This window comes from Abrus precatorius, unplaced genomic scaffold, assembly GCF_003935025.1.
Source record: "Abrus precatorius isolate BTA unplaced genomic scaffold, Abrus_2018 Scaffold10, whole genome shotgun sequence".
In the NCBI taxonomy this organism is placed as follows: domain Eukaryota; kingdom Viridiplantae; phylum Streptophyta; class Magnoliopsida; order Fabales; family Fabaceae; genus Abrus; species Abrus precatorius.
The window spans coordinates 16,896,991-16,919,275 of NW_020874292.1; the positions used below are offsets into that span (position 1 = coordinate 16,896,991).

Here is a 22,285-nt window from a genome sequence, read left to right on the forward strand (position 1 = left end):
CTAGGGGTTCCAAATGTGTCCAAAGTTCCAAAAGTTCCTTAAATAGTCACTTTACATTTTTGGTTCATTTCCTTTTAAATTCTTTTACCAAAAAATTCAAAAATACATTGAATATAATCCCACCAACTCCAGAATAACATATTCATATATTCTAAGCAATGAGAAAATTTTTCATGATTTTAGAAATTTCATAAATCTGAAAACAACAAAAAACAATTCTATACTATCAAATAAACCAAACACATATATCATTAGCTTTCTATTACACAATAACCTTAATCAAATATACACTTCCATACAACGATAATACTCCTATGAGCACAAAATATTCACTATATTGTTCTAAAGATAAAATAGAGCTCTCCTTGCCTTGAGATGAAGATTTAGAGAAAGACTGATGAAGACTATCATTCAAAAATAGATGTTTTTCTTAAATATCCTAAGGTACCCTTGAGAAATATAAAATAGAAAGAAATGAACAGAGAATATAGAATTAAAGTTAGAGAGACTTACTTAGAGTCGCTTAGATTAGACTTCTAAGTTTGAATTTGAGCAATAATTGGAGTTTGAAGGAGGTTTCTCCGAGAAAAAGAAGTGACAGTTCATAGAAATTGAAGAGAGAACGTGACTTGAAATGAAAAATGAAAGTTTTCATGTTGAAAATTCCTTAAATACCCCTCAGCTCACGCGCTCTCGTTCTAGCAAGGCAATTCTCACTTGCGTGAAGAGACTATCACCTGGGAGAGAACACCAAACAATGGTCATTTTAGGCTTTTTATGATATTTTTGCCTAAGCGAGGTTCATTCTCGCTTGAGCGAGAAAGCAACCAGAGAGCTGCTAAATCCTACCTGCGAGGTCGCCTGAGTGAGCTCCATCTCACTTGAGCGAGATCCCTTCTCACTTGAGCGAAATCACCTCTCACCTGTGCGAGAGGACATTTGAGCCAAGTCTATCCTATCTCGCTTGAGCGAGACTCATCTTGCTTGAGCCAAAATGCTCTAAAATCATGTGGTTTTAGGCATACAGTCTCGCTTGAGTGAGACCTCTTGCACCAAACCTTTATCAAAGACATCAAATAAAAAATAAAAGACATCTCAACATTAAAACAATTTATTAATAGTAAATAATAAAAAGAGGGTGTTACACTATGCCTTCCTTTACTATGATTTTATTAGAAAGTTACACTAGATTGGCATAAATATTCATAAAGTTCATTTGTATGGCTTGAATATGTCTACTAAAATAGTTCTTCATGTTGTTGTGGAACATCCTTTGCCTATCATAGATCAGCTGCAAGTAGTCCTTAATTGATTGCACCTTTCTCTTTTTTTCTTCTTTGTTGCTTGTTAAGTAGAAGTAAGTGCTATTTTTTTGTAAGCTTCCTCGTATTCCTAGATCGTTTGGGCTTAATTGGTCTTGCTGACTTTATAGGAATATCTTATAAGGCAAACAAAACACTTGTCTTTGCAACTAATAGAAAAATCAATAAAGAATAACCAAAAGAAAATTTATTGGAATTAATCATCTCTCTTAATATTTTAGAAATGAGACTATATTAATTTCCATGTTAGTTACTATTACATATAGTAATTTGGTCTTTTCTATACTTAGATGGCTATCATATAGATTTGACATGAGTGAGGTATTTAAGAAGCTACACTAGGCTTTCGGTAGAGGCTTAAGGTAAAAAATTATCAGTTCCTTTAGCTCTTACAGGTCTTGTGATGTTTCATAAATTAGATCGTCTAATATGCTCAACATGGTAAAGTTTAAATAATACACAATCATATGAAGCAATCTAATATACTAAGTCTAAATGGAAGAATTGATCTCTACACCATGTCCTAACCTGATAAACATATTTAGATGTATAAACATATGTACATATACAATGCTCACTTTCAAATAGCTATCATGTATGTCAATCCATAAAAAAGACATGACAAAATACAAAGTTGTTGAAATTAGCTTTCCATCTATCCATTAAAGATAGGAATACAATTATTATTTCACCCAATTTACATGTCTTATGAACACATTGTCATCATGATTATCATAGAAGTTCACAAGAGAATCTCCACCTATCAAGGGCTTAGTTTCATTGTAATAAAGATGACTGTAATAAAGAACAAGATAAAATTTCTTATCAGGCAGGGTAAGTATTTGATGAATCCACTTTTTATTATATTTTTACTTGCCTTTTTGGTGCTCCTTGATAGAAAAAATGGACTTAGATAGTGCAAATAATATAGAAATCACATTTTGAGTAAATATCATAGGTTTATTAATTTTTGGTTAATTTTCATTTAATTACATAGATATAGATTGCAATTTTAATTATCTTGATAATTTTGCAGAGTCCCCAAGTTAATTTTGAGAAATCTTGGTCCTTAGATGAAAGTTGCCCCCAAAGTAGCCACTTTTAGGAGCAAAAGTGGCAACTACAGCAAGTCTGGGCATTAAAGGTTCCAAAGTAGCCACTTTCAAGCCCAAGACCAATAGTGGCAACTCCCGAGAATTGACAGATTTACGAGAATTGCGCGTGGACACTTTCAAGGCCCAAAGTGGACACTTTCAAAGGCAAAAGTGGACACTTTGCTGACTTGTCATCCACTATAAATAGAATTTAGGAATTAGGGTACGGGACTTTTGACACTTTACAAAATTTTCCTTTGCCAAATTGAGACATTTTTCCAGAACATTGGAGTCTTGGGTGACAGCCAAGGGTCCTCTATAGGTTTTAACTTCCAATTTTCCTTTTGATTTTGGTTGAATTTACATTAATGTTACTTACGTTCTTGCATTTCTTTCTTTCATTTGTGAAACCCATCCACATGGAGGGCTAAACTTCCTTGTAATTCCTAGTCAATGCACATGAATCTTGAATTCTTGGGATTAATTGCAATACAAATCTTTCTTTCCTTGAATTTATTGACCCTAATCTTTGAATGAAATGGAATTTGCATGAAGGGAACATTGCTTAATGAACCCTAAATTACCCAACGAAATTCTAATTCAAAATTGCTTAATTTTGATTAATCCTTGAGGTTGCTTAATCTTAGGGATAGAGATTGGAGCCCATTAAGATGCTTAATTTTAATTGGGATGTTAAAGTTAATTTTCGCTTGTTAGATTAACTTAATTCAAGGGAAAGAAAGGGGATTATTGAATCATTTGAAAGAATAATGATGGAACTCATTGATTGACTAGGAATTACTCATTTTAATTGATTGAATTTCACTAGTTTACACTTTGCTCTTGATTAAAATCTGAAAATTGACAAACCTCCCCCCAATTTACTTGCTTTAAAATATATGTTCACACTTGTTCGATGTATGTTCCCAACCAAAAATTCCTTGGAGACGATCTAGGACAACACCCTAGTACTGCATTTATTTCTTTGCATATTTGATGAGGATTAACGACAATCTTTTGCATGACGAGTAGCTAAAATCGTTTCATCAGTATTATATTGTCAGTAGGGTGATAAATGCAAATTTTACTAGTATTTTACCTTAGTTTTTAATACATTTCATATGAAAAACATGATGCAGAAAGCTGGAAAACTCAAAAAAAATAATAGAATGTTCAATTCATTTCTAAATAGTTTAATTGTTTAAATTTTGTGAATTTTCTATGTAAAAAGTACTTATTAGAATCTATTTTGCAGGAAACTCTGAGTTGAGATCATAAGGTTGGAGGATAAAGAGAGAAAGTAGAAGAAAGTAGCAAAAATTAGAATAAAGGAACAAGGTCTGGTGAAGCAAGAGTAGGGTGTTATCACTTTTGTTAATAAAAGTGATCGTTCCAGAGAGTTCTCCAGCAAAGCAAAGCACGCGCAGTCACTTTTGTTTATAAGAGTGAGCGTTCCAGCGAGTTCCCCAGCATAGCAAAGTGCGCGTGATCACTTTTGTGAACAAAAGTGATCGTTCTAGAGAAGTCTCTAGCAAAGCAAGCTGCGCGTGATCACTATTGCTGACAAAAGTGATCGTTCAAGCTACATGTGATCACTTTTCCTTACAAAAGTGATCGTTCAAGCTGCGCGTGACTCCTATTGCTCACGAAAGTTAACACGTGCAGACCATGAACCTCTGCGTTGCTACTTTTATGAAAAATAGTTATCACACCAGAAAGGCGAGAAATTCTATAAATAAGAAATTAGCCCATAAACTTGTATCTTTTTCTTATTTTTCATTTTCACACCTTAGGAGAGTTAGAAAAGGAGATTGGGGGCGACTTCCAAGCTTTGAACCTTGAGGAATCAGGTTGGAGATTTGATTTATGAAGAAATTCTGTAGCTTCTCTTCTTCTACTCTTTCTCTCTCTTTTTATTCTATGAACATGTTCTGATTTCTTTTTGTTATGGATTGATGGATCCGATTTTGATATTGTAAATTGATTGTGGACCTGGATTTTAAGATCTTGATTGTATTGAATGTTTAATTCTTTCCTTAATGCAATTCTTGAATTAGCTATTCATTTGAATTGAACCTAGAGGATTTTCATCAATGGAAGTTGAGTTAATTTCTCAGATCTGAATTGAATGTCAAGGTTATGGATATCTTAGGGTTAAGAATTCATGATCTTATGATTTCTTAATTTCTCATACTTAATGCAATGTTTGATTGATTTACACCTAAGGAATTAGGGTAGTTAATTGAATATTAGGATCATTCAGGCAAGGGATTGTCCTTTGATTAAATAAGTGAAATTGATCATTAATCAATTAAGGAACTTAGAGTTCATATCTACTTCAGTTTTGCAATTGATAAAGAGGTGAAATAAGTCCTAACTCCATTCACACATCAATTCATTTCTAAATTTGTCACTCTATTTTGCTGTTATTTTTTGGTTTCTACACTTTATTGCTTTTATTTGCAAATACTCAAAACACTCCAAAATTTGTTTAGCTTAACTAGTTATTGATTTGTGAAGTGGTAATTGATAGAATTAATCCCTGAGGACGATACTTGGGACTCAAACTGAATTCCAATTTTTATTACTTGCTACGACTACTTAGTACACTTGCTAGTTAGTGTTCTCTCAGCTTTGTGACAAGTTTTGGCGACGTTGCCGAGGATTATTTATTTTCAATATCATTAGTAACAGAGAGATAGCTAGATTGAGCATTTCTTTTTGTTATTTTGCTTTCTAATTTTTCTTCAAATTGTCTAATCTTTCTGCATAATTTCTGCACTATGTTTACTGCATAATTTTTTGTATTCTTTTGCATTTTCTGTATAATTTCATTTTTCATTCTTCTGCATAATTGTAATTTTCATTTTGCATAATTTTCTAAATTCTCTGCATAATGCATTGTTGTTTTTGCATTTAGTTGTACTTTTCTGCAACGTTTTGCAATAATTTTCTGCATAATTCATTTTTACTTCATAATTTTCTAACTTCATTTATATTTTGTTTACTTTCTTTTTGCATACAAGGAAAAACAAAAAATAAAGCTGCTTTATTGTTTGATCTAGATATAGACAAGGCTCTTAAGCAATTAAATAGTGAAGCAAAGGCAAGGAAGTTGCAAAAGAAAGTGCAGAAGATAACATCCACTTTTAAAGAACCAAGTGTGAACCAAACACTAGCAAAGGAGAACAATATGGCTGAAAACAATAGAACAAGGACCTTGGGAGATTATGCCATTCCAACTATGCAGAGTTATAATTCATGTATTGTTAGACCAACAATTGAAGCAAACAATTTTGAGATCAAACCTACATTGATAAAATTAATACAACAAGATCAATTCTCTGGAAATGTTTTAGATGATCCCAATCTGCATCTCTATAATTTTTTACAGCTATGTGACACCATTCGTATCAATGGTGTAAGTGAAGATGCTATCCGCTTGAGATTATTTCCCTTTTCTCTTAAGGACAAGGCTAAATATTGGCTTCAAGCTCAACCACAAAGAAACATCACTACTTGGACTGACTTAGTGAACAAATTTTTAACTAAGTACTTTCCACCATCAAAATCTGCCAAGTTGCGAAGTGAAATCACCTCTTTTCTTCAACAAGATGGTGAATCTCTTTATGATGCATTGGAAAGATATAAAGATTTGTTGAGAAGATGTCCTCATCATTGCATTCCAGAGTGGATGCAAATCCAAACTTTCTACAATGGGATGAATGTTCTCACAAGAACCGTGGTAGATGCAAAATAGGAGGTTTATTGAATACTAAAACTATAGAGGAAGCTCAGCAATTAATTGACATGATGGCAACCAACATGTATCAGAATTTCAGTAAGAGGCATGTTGTAAGTAAGGGAGAATTTGAAGCAAAGGCACTTGAGACTTTGTTAAACCAAAATCAAATGAAAAATCAATTACTTTTTGAACAACTTGTAGCCTTGACTCAACAAATCAATACTTTTCAAGCTGGAGCTGCAAAAGCAAGCTACTTGATATGTGATTTTTGTGGAGGAAATCATATGAATGGAGCATGTGATGTATTTACACCAGAACCTTAAGAACATATTAATTACTTGGGTGATTTTAGAGGACTCAACCTCCATTCCATTTTGATTTTCAATATCAAGCCAATAGAAGTCAACCACATTATCAATGGAATCAACAAAGTTCTGCAACAAAAAGTGATATTGCAGGAGCACCATTGTCCTATGCCTATTTTCCGCCTCCATGGTCATATTGTCAAGCTTCTTCATCTCAATCTCCAAGAGAGCCACAATTTTCAAAACTTTTGTCTGAAAGGATGAATGAAATGGAGGAAACACTGCTACAATTTATAGAAATTACACAGTTTAACTACAAAAATCAAGAGGAATCTACGAAGAAGTTGGAGACTCGAATAGAACAAATTTCACAGCACTTGGCACATAAGGATGAGGATAGATTCTCTAGCAATACTATTGTGAATCCAAGGAAGCAATGCCATGTTGTCATATTAAGAAGTGGAGCAGAGGTTTCTAATCTAAAAGATGAGGAGAAGAAGATAGCTACAAAGAATGTTGAAAAAGAAGCTCAAGACAACTTGTAAAGAGGGAAATTCACTCTTTTAAGTAAAGAAAATTTAGAGGACAACAACTGCACTAAACTAGAAGGAAGAACCAACAAGAAAGAAAAAGAGAATGATTATTCTATTATAAGAGAAGTTTTTTCTTCAGTGGCATATCAAGATGATCAAGAGGAGGAAAAAAAGCTTAATGAATATATCAAACTACTGGAAATCCCTCCACTTTTATTTCTTTCAAGTCCTGAATTAAATGAAGAGTTGCAAGTTGGTGAGAAAAAGCGAAAACGTTTAAAGATAGAGCAAGAGCCGTTATCATCAAAATCATCTCTTAGAATCAAAGATCAATAGGCGTCAAGCTAGTGATGTTAAAAGAGTGCTTTGTGAGAGGAAACTCACACTTCTTTCCCTTTCATTTCTTTTTAATTTTTGGTTTTTAGTTTTATTTTTCCGTATGATCTGAGTTTCTGGTTGCTTTACAATTGCTTGTGGCAGTGAAAGTATCGACATATAAGGAAGTTTCCTGATGTAGCTTGTTGTGGTTTGTTGGAACAACACCTCTGATGTAAAGGGGAGTTATTTCTTTCTTTACCTCTTGATTCATGTGCTGAATTGTATCATATTTCCTACTGAACTAAACCAAGAAAAAAAAAATGTATATGTTCATGATTGTTTATGTATTACGTTTCTTTTTCCATTTTGTGATGAATAATTCAAATTCTTCTTCCATTTCTCTGTTTATGAATTCGGGGTAAATATTCTGTTTGTGTACTTCTTCATGTGATTGTCACACTTTATTTTGAAAAATAAAGAGATTCTTACCATTTATGCATATGAATTTGTAAGGTGAATTGTGAACATGATTGATTGATATTAGCACCTTTATTCTAACGGTAAGAATTTGAGCTTTGCAAAATATATTCTTTCATGTGTGATTGATCTTAATTTTGCTGCACCTTCTAGAACTTGCTTTGTTTCTTGATTGAATATGCAATTTTACAGTTCTCACATATATAATGGAGGCCTTCTTTGATTGTGCCTAGTTAGCCTAAATGAACCTCCCTTTGTGCTTGAATGTCCTAGTTCACCCCTTTGAGCTTAATATCCCTTCCTTGATTTTCCCTCATTACATACTTTGATGAAAAACCATTTTAACTATTCAAAGGAAAAGAGGCATATTGAGTCTAATCAAGGATGAGTTTAAAACTAAGTTTTTGGGGTGGCATCCAGATTTTATTTGCTTGAGGACAAGCAATGTTCTAAGTTTGGGTTAGAGAATAGCAACGCTATCTAAGTTTTGGTTTCAAAAGGAAAGAAATAAATAGCAAAGTTGTGAGTTCAAAAGAAAGATATACAGCAAAGTGTTGTAGTATAAAAATTTTGCTGTATGCGTGAAAAGAAAATAGTGAATGAAAGCAAAAAAAAGAAAATTTAAAATTCTGCTGCATGAATGAACATGAAAAAATAATGCAGTTCCATGCTAGTTTTAAGTTTATTCACTTAAAATGTCTTGTTTCTTTTTTTTTTCAATACGTACCTTAACCTTAGCCCTATTATAACTTGGAAAAAGTCCTCTTGATATGTGATTGATTGTATTAAGCAGAGGAGATTGAGAATATGGGCAAGCATATGGTAGAGTGAGGTAAAAATTGATGATCTTGATGGTAAACACTCATCTTAAACACTAATGAGTAAGAGGGAAACACTTTCTTGTGAGTGGTAATGATATCTTTCATTGATGTTTCACATGTAACTTTGCTGTTCATTAGATCAGATTTGTAAGATTTTGCACAAAAGACTTGTTTAAGTGTGACTTTCATTGTAACTAAATACATGAAAGATTTGTTGAAAGGATAATTGGAAGGAATGATGTGGAATGTAGAAATCTATACAAACTGAAAATAAAGTTTGTGTAAAAAGATTTTCATTGTTGTTTTGATGATGCATTGAATTCTTCTTGGTGTGTTCTGGTTTACTTAAGGACAAGCAAAAATCTAAGTTTTGGGTGGCTTAGTAGGGTTATTCAAAATGATAAAGACATCCACAATATAGTAAAATATTTGCACTCATTAAAGTGGAGCAAAACAAACCCCAACTACAAATCCTCAAAATTAAAACCAAAATACATGACCATACCTTTGGAGTAGTTTCAACTAAAACATAAAATAAAGAAAACCTATATACTTCACAAATTCCTCTAAAGGAATGAAGTCTTCACTTGGATCCGATTCTACACTGTTTGAAGAAGTAATTGTGCTCTAAGTCCTAAAGTGAGGGGTAGAAGGAAGCCCATCATCACTGTCTCTCTAACCAATAGAAGGCAGAGGTGATCGAGATAGAGGCTAGGGTAGTGATAGTGATGGGTGGCATACAAAAGGTCCTGCCTTATTAGAGGGTGGTACATGAATAGAAGAAAAAGGTCTGGAAAAAGGGCGAGTGGAGGATTCAATGACCTCAACATCCTTCCATTTGGGTTCTAGAGGTAGTTATGAATCTTTAGGAGGAACGATACTATGGTAAATTCTAGTAGGGTTTCGAACAAGGGTTCTAAGAGTCTGTAACACCCATTTTTCATACAGGGGTTCCAGAGGTGATCTCGCTCGGGGGAGCAGTAATCTCGTCCAGGCGAGCTGAGTCGCTTAGGTGAGGACTCACAAGAAAAATGTGCAACTCTCTGGATGTTATCTCGCTCAGATGAGCTTGGTCTCGTTCAAGCGAGCATATCATGAAATACTTAGTGAGGTCATTATTTGGTTTTCTCGCTTAGGTGAGCTGCCATCGCTCAAGCGAGATGTTCCTCAATCAAGCGAGAGAGCGGGGGGGAGGGGGTTAAGGGGTATTTAAGATATTTCCAGCATGGAAATTTCATTTCATTTTACAACCTCATGTTCCCTTCTTATTTTCTCTGAACTCTCACTTCCTTTACTTAGATAAAACTCCCTCAAACTCTAGTTACTCTTCAAATTCAAGCTTGGACGTTGAATCTAAACGACTCCAAATAAGTTTCTCTTAATTAAACTTCATTTTCTCCGATCGTTTTTTCCATTTCTCTTTCTCACAGATACCTCTTGGTACTCAGGAAAACTTCCATGGTTGAACTCAAATCTTTATCAATATCTCTTAACAAACTCCAATCAAGGTAAGGAGAGCTTTGTTTTATCGTTCTATTAAAATGTTTATTTTGTGCTTACTGGAGCACTATTATACAAGAATTGTTGTGAAAGTATATGTTTGAAATATATTATGCATGTTTGATTGTCTGGATTTATTGGTTGTGATATGTTCACATGAAATATGTGATGAGTGATCATGATGTGATAACATGAAATATGTATATGAATAGTTATGGTTGTGATAAAATATGATATCGGCTTGAAGAATATGATGTTTGAAATTATATTCTAATAATATGGGTAAGGTGGACTTAGTCCAGAAGTGCTTTACTAAGCACAATCTTATGAGTGAAAAAAAAGGAAATGATTCTGAGAATGACTATAAGTGTCAAATGGAATAAATCTAGTGTCAATAGTTACAGAGATATAGTGGGGTATAGAGTCTGGAGACGATGGAAAATCTAGGGGAAACATAGAATGGTGAGCGACATTTGCGTATGTGTACACACTCTTTCTGAAAACGAATGGTCACATGGCCTCGCACTCGTTTCTTGACTAGACTCCTGACCGGCGACTATTTACCTAGTTGAGTAAGACCTCAAGAAATGCTGGAGGCATTGATATCTGTGATCATAGTGCACTGGAAATGCATATTGGAAAGAGAAATTGGATAACGTATAATAAATTCTTGAGTTGTGTATATGTGAATGGGTTGTGAAAATGAATATAATTTTTTATATTACAACTATGATTCTGTGATGTAATGATTTGTAAATGATAAAATAGATGCTCGTCCTTACTAACTTTTTCAAGAAATCAGGATGACAGAGCCTCAAGAAAGAATTAGGCAAGTAGTTCTATACATTGTAGGCTTAATTATGTATTTAATGAATATTAGAGGACATGTCACTTTAAGCTGGCTATACATGTGGACAATGTACCTAGGAATATTATTATGTTATAAATGAATCTATTTTATAGTATTCCCTTTGATTTTCTTGTAAGTAGAATACACCATACTTTGTGTATGTATTTCTATAGAGGTACTGTTAGAACTCCAACAGCCTTCATATATCTATTTATATACCATGACCATGATCATCTTGGAAGGCTAACCCGAGTTACCAGTGAACGAGTCACGGGGTTGAGGTTACCACCTACTCAGGGGATCTATATCTTGGATTAGATGATGATCTTGACTCCGAAGATTTGGTAGAGATTGAAGGATGGCATGGGGATGACTAGTATTGAGTCTTTAGTGTTGGAATATGCTTGAGGCTGCTTTGGACCTTTACTCATTTTGGTTATGTACTTATTTTATAGGATTTCATGTATTTTGATAAACACTTTGTAAATTATGGTAATTGATGTATATATATATATATAGACTCAGTACGTATATTTGTAAATTATTCCTAAACCATAATTTTATTTATTATTATTGTAGAAATATTGTATTAGCAATAAGCTTTGAGGATGATTTTATTCACAATTTTTTTTAATTTATTCGTATTTATAATATCTATTATACAAGGAAATTTGTACTTTATTTCGATCTTATATAAAAAAATAAATAGTTTAAGAATAAAAAACCTAAGATGTTACATAGTCCATGAGAGAACTCCCATTTGCAGCTTGTGGTGGAGAAAGGTTAGAATTAAAAAAGGAAAAATGTTGCTTTAATTCACATAAAAGGATAGAAATCTTTGCCAAAATACTATTCACCCAGTATGGCTCCTAGCCATTTTCAGTCATGGGTCCCACACCTTGGGTTATTAACTCCTTGTAGATGTGCTTACGTGTCTTTGAGTCATAAATCCATACGTCTTCCTTATTAGGCATGACTCAAATCTTCGCTGGTCTACACTTATCTATGTAGTATAATATAATAGACAACAAAGAAAAGAAAGTGCCAAGAATACACAAGAGGGTGAGTGCAAAACACACAACATAATTCATCAAAAGACCATTGCATTCAAACATAATAATTAAGGGGATTAACATGTAATCCAATATTCACATCACATCTAATCTCATACACCAGAACACAATGATTTATGATGCATGATGCAATTGATTATGGATTTATTCTTGGTTAGGTTAAGCGACATAATGTATGTCTTTCATGTCAAATACTTCCACTCGATCATAATTATCATCCTGTCAAAAGGTAGTTGAAGGACTCCATTCTTTACTATACAAAAGCATACACAATCATTGGTAATGGGTGTCCACGTAAGGATTAATAAGGGTTTACCGACAATGTAACTCGATTGCAGTGAGCTATTTTGCACTATTGGGTCATCCCCCTATTGACTACCCCCAAAGTTCTCCCTAAACCACTTAAACACAAGCATTTCACAGTTGTGCCACATTGTTACCTTGACCTCTCCTTCTCTTACATGCTTATGGTGCATGATGAACAATTAATCATCTGAATTATCTTAGTTATTATTATTATTAGATTTATTTGTCATATATTCAACCTTCTTCAACCATCAATATATTATCTCCTAGGTTGGTCACCAAAGACACATATATTTAAGGATTGTCTTACAAAACTTCATATATTACTCTCTTATTCTTCTTGGATGCCTAAGTTTTCATCTTAGTTTTGCTCCTTTTTTTTGCTTTATCTCGGTTCCATGGTTGACATTACCTTAATAATCTCCCTCTCTGTCATCCTTTTGGTTTTCTTTCTAATTTGATTATAGTTAGGCTAGTGTGACTTTCTTTCACTTTACAATTATGTTTTAGTTATCTTGTGAGTTTCATCTAAGCCTCTTACTCATTAGTGACGTTCTTTTAACTCTACGATTTTGTTAATTTTTGTTTATTTAGTGTTCCTAGTGGTTCTTCTTCTTAGTTCTCTAATATCTTGGGATTTGTCTTTCTAGACACTTTCTTAAGTTGATTCCTTAATTACATTATTTGGCGTAGATCAAGGCCTATCTTACCGTATAACACATGTATTTACTCAAATTTCAATTTAAGTTCGCCTAAGTGGACCTATGGTACTTCATTTAGAAAGGTTAACCACAAGCTAACATATAACTAGTTTGTAACAGCAAAATTGAGGCTAATGTTTAGAGTTATATGTAGAAATTTTTAGATTCAACTACTCGCAACTATCATACAACACCGACATACCAAATATTATTACACTAGACCACCTCACATTTTGACATGCACAGGCTCCCTACAATTCTACAAGGTTTGGTCCACTATACATCCATGTACACATTTAATTTCAAGAAATATGTTTCCATATATCAGTGCTTAATAGTTTCACAGAAACATCTTAATTGGGTCGCTTTAACTAGAATTAGTGGGTTCTAGGCTGAATATGATACACAACATAGATGGAAAGCAATATTCCTCTTAATGTAGAATTAATTATATAACAAATAAGGCATCCTAAAATAATGAACAACAAATAATTAATGTATACTACTAGTGCAACAAAATCTTGGCAAAAGAAGAATAAAGTCTTGCAAACACAATGTACCAAATTTGATGTTAAAATAACATGAAATGCAGTATGAATTTTGTAGAATGCAAAAGGTGCTCGGCAATATTTATTTGGTGAAGAAACAAATGATCAATAGCATGCGGTATGCCAAAATTAGAAGATGCAATGTATTAAACCCTTTATAATAGAAATAGTATGCAAGGAGTGTGTAGGGTGCACATTTTGAAAGGAGTAATGTATAAAGTGATTTTCTCATATTTTAATTAACAATGCAACATGCAAAGGTCTTTGCTCTTTTTAAATCAGAAATACGAGAGATGGTGAGTGTAGAGAATGTGTTTTTGAGCAAGCTTTTAAGTGAGTGCAAGAAACAATACATAGCATGCAGTAAATACCTTTATACAAAATGCAGAAACTATTACTTCCACACAGGTTTTCACTTTTTGTTAAGTACAAAAATGTGTCCTTAATACAGAATGATAAATCCAATTTTTGTTGGGTTTTTAGTTAGTTTTCTAGGTTCTTTTTAATAGAAAAGTGTAGTTTGGAAGATGAAAACCTCAAAAAAAAAATTATAATTGTTCAATAAATTTAATTTTTTATTAGTAACTCAAATTATTTGGATTTAATAGAGTTCTTCTACAAATTTTTTTGTTGAATTAGTTTTCTAGAAGATTCCAAGGAAAACCACTTCAGGTAGAAGCATTAAGAGGTCAATGGGGGTTGAATATAAGCACTTTCAGTGCAGAAATTAAACATTCCAGTGCCTAGAAGTCAATATAGGCTAGGTGTAATCCCTTTTGATGGTAAAAGTAAGCATTTCAAAGACTTTTGGAGTGAAATATGATGAGCATAGTCACAGTTACCACCAAAAGTGAGCATTGTAAAAGGCTTTTGAGAGGGTTTATGGTGTGTATAAGCACTATTTGTTCTGAAAGTGAGTGTTGCAGAGCTTGAATTATAGAGTCACCCTGCACGTAAAATCTATTTGTGCTGAAAGTAAGTGTTGCATAGCTCAAAATATAGGTATATGCTGCGCGTGAACACTTTCAGCACAAAAAGTGAAAGTTCCAAAAGCCGTCTTAAGGAAACAGTTTATGCGTAAACACTTTCAGTACCACAAGTGATCACACTAGAAGCGCATGAAACTTATAAATAGATAGAAACTCAGAATTAAAATAATCTTTTCTTTTATTTTCTTTTCCATACTTTTAGGGAGATAGAGAGAGAGAGAATTAGGGGAGAATTTGAAGGCTTAATTTCTTGGGTAATCAAGTTTAGGATTTGGATTCACGAAGATTTTTTGCATCTTCTGTTGTACTCTTTGTTTCTCTCATTTATTTTAGAACCATGTTTTGAATTTGTTTTGTTAGAGATTCATGGATACTATTTTGAAATTTTGAATTGATGGTAGATCTGAGTTCCAAGTTCTTGATTGAATTGAAAATTCATTTCTTTCTTTGATGCAATTTTTTAGCTATTTAATTGAATTGAACTTAGAAATTTTACATCAATAGAAGTTGAGTGAATATCTCAGATCTAAATTGAATGTTAAGATTTATGATATCTTAGGAATAAGCATTCATTATCTTATGGGCTTGATTTCTCATTCTTAATGCAATATTTGATTGATTTACACCTAAAGAATTAGGGTAATTGATTTGATATTAGAATCATTGAGTCAACGAATTGAACTTTGATTAACCTAGTGAAATTAATCATAAATCAATTAAGGAACTTAGAAATTTAGATCGCATTCAATTTTGCAATTGACTAATAGGTGAAATCCACCCTAACCTCATTTGATTAGTAAGAGTGTAGGTTGGTCTTGCTGTACCAGATTTAAGAGTGCAGGTTTTATCTCAAAGTGATTGGCCTGGATTGTAGGTCTCAAAATAGAAGAGCTGAACCCTTGTAAATTGGGAACTACATAGTCCCCTAGTGTTCTCAGTCTTTGTTGCTCTACCATCTTTACTTGTCTTAGAATCTGACTGGTTTGAGGAGAAGGTATAAAACTCTCTTGCTCCTTTCTTTGAATCTGTTTAATTCTTGGTTCACTTCTCAACCTCCTTGGAGTTTGGTCAATGTTAGGATCAAATACCAAAGTGGATTTGTTTTTGTTTTTTCCTCGCATATACAAATCAAATTTAACAAAGTTAAACTAAAACTCAATATTAAGGGATACAAAAACAAAGATTATGCAGAGAAATATCAGCAAAAACATGTGAAATTCAAGTCTAAACAATTGTAGAATTATGCAGAAATTTTCTACACTATTATTCTAAACTTATCTATTTAAAAGCAAAACAGAGTAACTTGAATGTAATACTAAATTACAGAGAAAAATTCAGAAAACAATAACTCAATCTAGCAATTTTCCTGCTACTAATGATATTGTGTAGCGTCTTAAATCACTAAAACACTGATACCAACTTTATAACATGATAATTCATAAAGCACCAAAATCTGGTAACATAATTTTTTTTGTATGAGTGTACATGCAAGCAGATCACAAGGGTAATTCTCTTCCTCCAAGAGAGAGTTAACATGCATATAAGTCTTCTCATCTTATCAATCCATAACTAAATTGTAATAGTATAATAATATCATATCAACACATCTCAACATCTGAAAATACCTCAAATATATTAAACATAAGTTGCGAAAACGTCAAGTACTTAATGAAACAAAACGGTCAACATAATTCAAATACAACAAAACATAATATAACATAAATATACCAACTTCCTAAGAGCAGTTCCCCTAATACATAAATAAATAAACAGACATCAATCATAAGGCGAGTAATCCTCAATGGGATCAGACTCCTCAGAAGATGTCAGGGAAGCAGAGCTAGAGGAAGTAGTTGCGCCATAACTTCCATCATTCAAACCTTCAAGATTCATTTCCTCCTTCTTAGTTCACTTTCGTTCTTTAATATATCAAGTCTAGTCTCTCTTTAATTTGGTACAATTTTGGTTCTCAATCCTTGCAGTCTCATCATTCAAGTTCATCCTAATCATTTCACTTATTTCCATCAATCTCTAACACCTTCTAAACCATAAATCATTCCACTAAAACTCTTGCTCTCTTGATTTCTTCCTCTCGGTTTTTCTCTCCATGAAAGAACAAATCATCAAACTTAATTCCTCTCTAAACCATCAATTAAACAAGTTAATTCACATTAATCCAAGGGTGTTACCTCTCGTTTTTTCACTCTTTATTAGGGAAGATAAATCAAACTTAGGTTCTTTCTATACCACCAACTTAATCAACTTAATTCACAAATATTCAAAGTTCTATCCTCTCGATTTTTCACATTTTTCTTACATTGTCACTTGCTGATTTTTTGTCCTCGATGCTCAACCACTCACAAAACAATTAGATCATAGCACTTCTAATAATCCCAATCATATTCATGGTCCATTTCCATCAAACAGCTCTCAAAGGCTCTAGATTATCAACATTGCAATATTATATAATCATTTTTGCTGCACATTGTTGTAATTCATCAATTCTTTCATAAAGGTATGCAAATGATGCATGTGATGCTCTCAAATAGTAATTCCATAGCATAATTCATAATGAATAGTAAGCAATCCAAGTTTCCAGCCAAGCATCACTTCAAACATACCTCAAGGTTTTCCAAACACAATTATCAAGGATGAATAATACATCTATCAGATTTTTCAAGCAATTTACCCAAGTAAATTTCATAAATTTCAAACACCACCACATGGTAAAATCAAGGCATACACCCACTTTTATCCAAGGTCAATCACATAGGTTTACAAGCAACAAATAACCTTTCACATAAGCAAGGTCCATCACGGTTCAATCAAATCCAGCCAAGTAATTGCACTTTTCAATTTCATTTTTGCTTCCTTACACAAACGAACGCATACAATATGTATTTCAAACTTTTATAGCATTTTATATGTTCAAAACATAGGCTGTCCACTAGAATTAGCCTTTCCTTTTGTGCAATTTCTTTTCAAAGTTCACACTAACCCTTTCCAAATAATTTTAAGACCTCAAAATACAAAATTTCAACTCTTTCTCTTAAAATTCAAAACTGTCCAACAACATAGTTTATTTATTTACCAAGGTTCAAAGCATGGAAGATATTTTCCAATTTTTACAACACTTTAAATGCCAAAACCGAGACCATCCAAGCAATTTTCCCTTTTTCTTTTTATAAAATTAATGCCAATGCATCATACCAATCCTTTCCAAATATTCCAAGGTTTCAAAATATATAAATTTTAACATTTTTCCTCATAATAATCAAAATTGTCCAGCCTTTAAAAACTCATTTTTTTTTGTAAAGTCCAAAATAAACAAAATAGGGAAAAATTAACATGCAAACACAAGGTTCCATCATCCAAGTGCAGGACTTTTATTTTCAGCAAGGGATTAAAAAGGTCAAACCGAGAAAACACAAGGTAGTTTTAGCACTCAACCATTTGATTTTTTTCCAAAGACCTTGAAAATAACTTGTTTCAAGAATAACCAAGCTTTTAGAACAATGAATCAAACACATGTAAGGGTAGGGAATCAACATGCAACACTTTGTCTCACTATCCAATTACAAGATCTTGGTTAGAAATAAGGTTCAAGCCAAACAAAGGGAAAACCGAAACACGCACAAGCTAAAATCTACATGTAAGTGAAGAAAATCATCATCCAAGGTCACAGTTTCATGATTACAAAGGGTGGATCATCATTTGAACAACAATTTCAGCAAGCTAAGTGAAAAATTGAGATATGCACAAGGAGGAATCAACATGCAATTGTCAAAAATGCAAGCTTTCAAGGGGATTACCTCATTCACACATAAAACAAAAAATTTAGAGGTAATAAAAGTGAAGAAATCAAGTGAAACTCAACATGGAAATGGTACAATGAACTTGTCCAGTATTATTGAAGATAAAAATGACATTTTTTTCAAGGTTTTTCACAAGTTCAACCAAGGGAAAGTAAATAAAAAGTAGAAAGGTGAGAACTCCCCCTTGCCTTTGAGTTTTGAGCATGAAATGATGGGAGAAAGGGCTGGAAATGGTGGATCTCCAAAGGGAGCTTGTTGGACCAAAAAACAGCAACAATGATCTTCAAATTTCTCCTCCAAAATGAGCTCTTTCCACACGAAAATTGGAGGAAAGGTGGAGGAAGATGTTGGTGATGGAGAGGTGAAGTGTTTAGGTGGTTTGGATGAAGGATTTGTGAAGTTTGGGGGGCTGGAGCTTTTCAGTTCCTTTGAGAGAGCTTGAGAGAGTTTGAGACTTTGAGAGAATGGAGAATGAAGCAGAACAAGTGAGAGAGAATGAGAAGTGAGGTCTCAATTTTTGAGTGGCAAAATGAGTAAATGGAATAAAATGAACAATTTATATGAAGGCCAAGGTCTTAATGGTCCAAGGTAATTAGGAACTCATGGTTAACTTATTGGATAAGCCTTGGAAGTCCAAAAATTTGCTCACGATCCAAAAGGAGTAGGATTGAAGTGAAATTGGATAAGGAGGGTGTCACAATTTTTAGTGTAGGAATAGTGAATTTTTAGGGAAATTAACTTGCAAGAAAAGTTAGTACATTTTGGCAAGCAAAATGCATGAAATAGTTTAGGGCTGCATGCACATGGTTTTGGTGGGGTAATTTCCAAAAATTCGCGCAAAACTCCAAGGTTAAGATTTTGGGCAGCAATTGCATGTAATTTAATTGGCTGGAAAAGAATGCAACATGACTAGGTTGACATGTGGATGAGACATTTGATGTGGTTCTAAATTCAAGAAAAGGTAATTGATTAAAGTAATCATGGTGTTAATAAAAGTGATAACGCAGGAGGTCGAGTAGTGCACGTTTTCACTTTCCTGAGTTAAAGTGGCCACGTGCTAGTTGCCTTGGTACACTTTTCTGGAACATCTACTTTCGCCAGCAAGAGTAACCATGTGCTACTTGATAAATCCACATTTTACCATAATTTTTAGTATAATTTTGTTAATAAATAAGTAGTAAAGTGCTAAGTAAACTTGAAAATATCATAAAAATTACATTAATATTCATAATTGTGTAAATAGTTTTGATTTTAAGATTTTTAGTCCAATTTTGAATAATTTGACTTAAAAGTGACTTAATCCTTGTGCAAAAGCTTGAGCTGAGAATTTGAGTTGAAGATTAAACTGAAGAAAGTAGAGGAATTGAGCTTAAAAGATGAAGAATCAAGTGTTATATGAAGGGCGTAATCACTATGAGTACATAGAGTGAACACTTTGAAGAAGGAAATTTATAAAGATCAAGAAAGTAGCTACTTCAAGTGTTCAAAGTAGCTACGCAATTGAGCGCGTAGCCACTTCAAGTGCCCAGAATAGCTACGCAGACCACGTAGCCACTTCAAGCGATCAGAGTAGCTACGCCCAAGGCTAATTCAGAACTGCACAGTGCGAGTAGCTACTTCAAGTGATCAGAGTAGCTATGCAATTGAGCGCGTAGCTACTTCAAGTGCCCAGAGTAGCTACACAGTCAGCGCATAGTCACTTCAAGTGCTTAGAGTAGCTATGCAAAAATAACAGAATTTTAAATATCACTTCTAAGTGTCAACTTTGGACGATTGGAGTTCTTAAATCAGTTTTAGAAGCTTCTAGAAGACCTTTAATGCTAGATTTCTTAGAGATTAACATGTAGAAAGGAAAAAGGCTGGAAAAACCATATAAATAGAAGTTAGAGGTTCAAAACATGGGACTTTGGTTCATTTTTGTTATTTTTCACTTTGTAACTGTTTTAACTTCCAAGGGAAGTCACAGAGAGATTGGAAGCGACTTTCAAGCTTCATTTCTAGAGGAATCAGAGTGAAGATTGGGTCTTGGAAGATGTTCTTCTGCTTCTGGTCTTCTTCTTCTCTTACTTCTCCTTTCTCCATTGTAATGTTGTTTTAAACCTTTTTGGTTAGGGATCTATGGATCCAGATTTGATGTTGTGATGTAATTGTGGATTGAATCTTGAGATTTTAATTGAATTGAGTATGTGATTCTTTTCTTAATGCAGTTGTGAACTAATCCTTCATTCAATTGAATTTAAAGGAATTTTCATCAATGGAAATTGAGTTTATTTCTCATATCTGAATCACATGCCTAGGTTATTGAGATCTTAGGAATAAGTATCATGATCTAGTAATCCTATAATTTCCAGAACTTAATGCAGTATTTAATTAAATTTCACCTAAGGGATTAGGGAGGTTTAATTAGGTATTAGGATCAATGAGGCAAGGAATTGTCCTTTGGTTAAAAAAGTGAAATTGATTATCAATCAATTAAAATTCTCAAGAGTTCAGAACATGATTATATTGCAATTGAAAATCTGGTAAAGTGATTCCTAACTATTTTCCACATAGCATTCTTAATACAAAATTCGTATTCTATTTTTTTATAGCAAGTTTATTACCTTTTATTGTTTTTATTTCTTACTTTTACATGTTACAAACCTCTTAAATGAATTGTTTTACTCAACTAATTGTTAAATTGTGAAGTGGTAATTGAAATAAGATCCTTGTGGACGATACTTGGGGCTCATATTGAATTCCAAATTTTATTACTTGCTACAACTACCTTGTACACTTGCTAGTTAGTTCTCCAATATGTGTGACACTACTCGCTATGTGTAAAGCTCTTCTGGAACACTTACTTTCTCTTACGAAAGTGATAACGCACAACGTGTTCTTTTGAGAAACTCTCTAGAACACTCACTTTCACTGATAAAAGTGACCACTCCCAGACTATATTCCATAATTGTTGTTCTTTGAGTCCAAAATTGCTACTCTTCCTCTATCTTTTCATTGATCTTTCATCTTCATGAACTTTACTTAGATTATTCCTACAAAAACATGATTAAATTCTTAATTTCTAAACAGAAAATTCACAAATGCTAAAATAACTATGTATTTAAAGAAAACCTTCAATCATTCTATTTTTATGAGTTTTTCTGCTTTTTCTAACATTTTTTCCCCTATCAAATGGGTTAAAACTACGTTAAAATACTAGTAAAATTATGGATTCATCATTACCCCCAAACTTGAATTTTTGCTTGTGCACAAGCAAATCAAACCAAACAAAGGTTAAGTTCCTCCATTTTTCAAAATCAACTAACAAACTACTTTTCCCATGTTTTCCACTTTCTAATTCTGATTTTAATTCAATCAAGTTATTTATCCAATTACTCATCATGATAATCACACTACATTAATCATACTCTGAGTAAGAATTGCTATCTAAGTCAATATATTTCAGTAAAGTTCATATGAGCAACATTAAGAAACATGATCACAACTTACTAGAAGTGTTTCCCTCATCACTCAACAGTGTTTAGGCTACTGTTTTCTCTCTAAATCATCATTTTTTTACCACACTCTACTATAGGCTTGCATATATTCTCAATCTTCTCTATAAAACTGTAACAAATCACATATCAAGAGGACTTTTCAGGTGAAATTGAGGTTAAGGGACAGGTAGGTGTTCAATCAATTTGGGAAACAATGTAAGTTATGCCAAATAGAAAAGATGTAATTCAAGTAGATGAGATTTAGAATTTAGCATGAGATTGCATTCTTTTTATCTACTATTCAATTCTGCACAGCTTTGTCTGAATTTTGTAACATTTCAAGCGCTTTCCATGTATCAATGCATGCACAAATTTATTTTCTGTTTTTCACACTTTGTATTTCTTCTTTTCA

General features: G+C 33.1%; 1 non-coding gene across 1 annotated transcript; it reads right to left on the reverse strand.

The window, feature by feature from the left end:
• Nucleotides 1-5,993: 5,993 nt before the first annotated feature.
• On the reverse strand, nt 5,994-6,100 carry LOC113853434. Its single transcript, XR_003502606.1, has one exon. It is a non-coding gene; the product is annotated as a small nucleolar RNA R71 (small nucleolar RNA).
• Nucleotides 6,101-22,285: the final 16,185 nt, after the last annotated feature.